The sequence below is a fragment of the Lampris incognitus genome, chromosome 11 (assembly GCF_029633865.1).
Source record: "Lampris incognitus isolate fLamInc1 chromosome 11, fLamInc1.hap2, whole genome shotgun sequence".
Classification (NCBI taxonomy): Eukaryota; Metazoa; Chordata; class Actinopteri; order Lampriformes; family Lampridae; genus Lampris; species Lampris incognitus.
In genome coordinates, this window is record NC_079221.1 from 5,140,200 (window position 1) to 5,144,348 (window position 4,149).

Consider the following 4,149-nt stretch of genomic DNA (forward strand, 5'->3'; position numbering starts at 1 on the left):
CTATCTATCTATCTATCTATCTATCTATCTATCTATCTATCTATCTATCTATCTATCTATCTATCTATCTATCTATCTATCTATCTAACTATCTATCTATCTATCTATCTATCTATCTATCTATCTATCTATCTATCTATCTATCTATCTATCTATCTATCTATCTATCTATCTATCTATCTATCTATCTATCTATCTATCTAACTATCTATCTATCTATCTATCTATCTATCTATCTATCTATCTATCTATCTATCTATCTATCTATCTATCTATCTATCTATGTGTGGACTGGACCAGAGGGGGGCTGCATGTCACAGTTCATTATCTGCACAGTCTGCGTCTACATAAGAGCCAAGTCCTCCACGGCCCTGGACGAGAACGCTTCCCCAGTAAGACCTGCATGGCAGCTGAGGGAGACAGCCTGTGTTCCATCATGTCTCTCGTTTATGCCAGAAGAAATAACCCCCCACAGGCGGTCTTGCTGCTGGTTTTAACTATATAAGGCGACGCGGTCCACCGTCTCTAGAAACTATAATCCGCTTAACACCAGGATGTGTTAAAGCACCGCGGCCCCTTTCCCAACAACCCCGTGTATCCCCGCGTGCACCGTTTCACAAATATGCGCCAGGATCTCACGAATATTCCACTGTCTCCAAAAACAAAAATGAAATAAAAATCCCCCCTTGCTGCCACTCAAGATAAAATCATTTTTAAAGAGATGGTTTGACAAACATATGCAAATTTATTAATCCAAATTTTCCTTTTCTTTTATTTATTTATTTATTTGATTCCCCCCCCCCATCTTTTTCTCTCCCCAGTGTATCCGGCCAATGACCCCACCCTTCCGAGCCGTCCCGGTCTCTGCTCCACCCCCTCTGCCGATCCGGGGAGGGCTGCAGACTACCACATGTCTCCTCCCATACATGTGGAGTCACCAGCCGCTTCTTTTCACCTGACAGTGAGGAGTTTCACCAGGGGGACGTAGCGCGTGAGAGGATCACACTATCCCCGCCCCCCAACAGGCACCTCGACTCACCAGGGGAGGCGCTGGTGCAGCGACCAGGACACATACCCACATCCGGCTTCCCACCCGCAGACACGGCCAACTGTGTCTGTGGGGACGCCTGACCAAGCCGGAGGTAACACGGGGATTCGAACCGACGATCCCCGTGTTGGTAGGCAACGGAATAGACCGCTACGCCGCCACCTCCTCCTCCTCCTTCTTCTTCTTCCTTCAGTTTCTTCTTCTTCTTCTTTCAGCTTCTTCTTCTTCTGTTTCGTCCTCTTCTTCCTTCAGTTTATTCCCTGTTTGTCAGGGGTCGCCGCAGCCGGTTGTACAGTTTCCATCGGTACCCCGTGAAGGAACAACACCACTGGCGGTCGTTGTTAACCCGGGCTTCGGCCAACCCCGTATGGAGGAGCCTCGACTGATCCGGTATCGTCTTGTCGCTCCGCGTAATGATTTGGTAAGATTTTACGTCGGATGCCCTTCCTGATACAATCACTAACCTTCCTGACACAACCACTAACCTTCCTGACACAACCACTAACCTTCCTGACACAACCGCTAACCTTCCTGACACCTTCCTGACACAACCGCTAACCTTCCTGACACCTTCCTGACACAACCGCTAACCTTCCTGATACAGCCACTAACCTTCCTGACACCTTCATGACACAACCACTAACCTTCCTGATACAGCCACTAACCTTCCTGACACCTTCCCTACACAACCACTAACCTTCCTGACACCTTCCTGACCTTCCTGACACAGCCACTAACCTTCCTGACACCTTCCTGACCTTCCTGATACAGCCACTAACCTTCCTGACACAGCCACTAACCTTCCTGACACCTTCCTGACCTTCCTGACACAACCACTACCCTTCCTGACACAACCGCTAACCTTCCTGACACAGCCACTAACCTTCCTGACACAGCCACTAACCTTCCTGACACAACCACTACCCTTCCTGACACAACCGCTAACCTTCCTGACACAACCACTAACCTTCCTGACACAGCCACTAACCTTCCTGACACAGCCACTAACCTTCCTGACACAGCCACTAACCTTCCTGACACAACCGCTAACCTTCCTGACACAGCCATTAACCTTCATGACACCTTCCTGACCTTCCTGACACAACCATTAACCTTCCAGACACCTTCCTGACACAACCGCTAACCTTCCTGACACAACCACTAACCTTCCTGACACAACCGCTAACCTTCCTGACACCTTCCTGACACAACCACTAACCTTCCTGATACAACCGCTAACCTTCCTGACACCTTCCTGACACAACCGCTAACCTTCCTGACACAGCCACTAACCTTCCTGATACAGCCACTAACCTTCCTGACACCTTCCTGACCTTCCTGACACAACCATTAACCTTCCGGACACCTTCCTGACACAACCACTAACCTTCATGACACCTTCCTGACCTTCCTGACACAACCACTACCCTTCCTGACACAACCGCTAACCTTCCTGACACAGCCACTAACCTTCCTGACACAGCCACTAACCTTCCTGACACAGCCACTAACCTTCCTGACACAACCACTAACCTTCCTGATACAGCCACTAACCTTCCTGACACAACCGCTAACCTTCCTGACACCTTCCTGACACAACCGCTAACCTTCCTGACACCTACCTGACACAACCGCTAACCTTCCTGACACCTTCCTGACACAACCGCTAACCTTCCTGACACCTTCCTGACACAACCGCTAACCTTCCTGATACAGCCACTAACCTTCCTGACACCTTCCTGACACAACCACTAACCTTCCTGATACAGCCACTAACCTTCCTGACACCTTCCCTACACAACCACTAACCTTCCTGACACCTTCCTGACCTTCCTGACACAGCCACTAACCTTCCTGACACCTTCCTGACCTTCCTGATACAGCCACTAACCTTCCTGACACAGCCACTAACCTTCCTGACACCTTCCTGACCTTCCTGACACAACCACTACCCTTCCTGACACAACCGCTAACCTTCCTGACACAGCCACTAACCTTCCTGACACAGCCACTAACCTTCCTGACACAGCCATTAACCTTCATGACACCTTCCTGACCTTCCTGACACAACCATTAACCTTCCAGACACCTTCCTGACACAACCGCTAACCTTCCTGACACAACCACTAACCTTCCTGACACAACCGCTAACCTTCCTGACACCTTCCTGACACAACCACTAACCTTCCTGATACAACCGCTAACCTTCCTGACACCTTCCTGACACAGCCACTAACCTTCCTGATACAGCCACTAACCTTCCTGACACCTTCCTGACCTTCCTGACACAACCATTAACCTTCAGGACACCTTCCTGACCGAACCGCTAACCTTCCTGACACAACCACTAACCTTCATGACACCTTCCTGACCTTCCTGACACAACCACTACCCTTCCTGACCCAACCGCTAACCTTCCTGACACAGCCACTAACCTTCCTGACACAGCCACTAACCTTCCTGACACAGCCACTAACCTTCCTGACACAACCACTAACCTTCCTGACACAACCACTAACCTTCCTGATACAGCCACTAACCTTCCTGACACAGCCACTAACCTTCCTGACACCTTCCTGACCTTCCTGACACAACCACTACCCTTCCTGACACAACCGCTAACCTTCCTGACACAGCCACTAACCTTCCTGACACAGCCACTAACCTTCCTGACACAGCCACTAACCTTCCTGACACAGCCATTAACCTTCATGACACCTTCCTGACCTTCCTGACACAACCATTAACCTTCCAGACACCTTCCTGACACAACCGCTAACCTTCCTGACACAACCACTAACCTTCCTGACACAACCGCTAACCTTCCTGACACCTTCCTGACACAACCACTAACCTTCCTGATAAAACCGCTAACCTTCCTGACACCTTCCTGACACAACCGCTAACCTTCCTGACACAGCCACTAACCTTCCTGATACAGCCACTAACCTTCCTGACACCTTCCTGACCTTCCTGACACAACCATTAACCTTCCGGACACCTTCCTGACACAACCGCTAACCTTCCTGACACAACCACTAACCTTCATGACACCTTCCTGACCTTCCTGACACAACCACTACCCTTCCTGACACAACCGC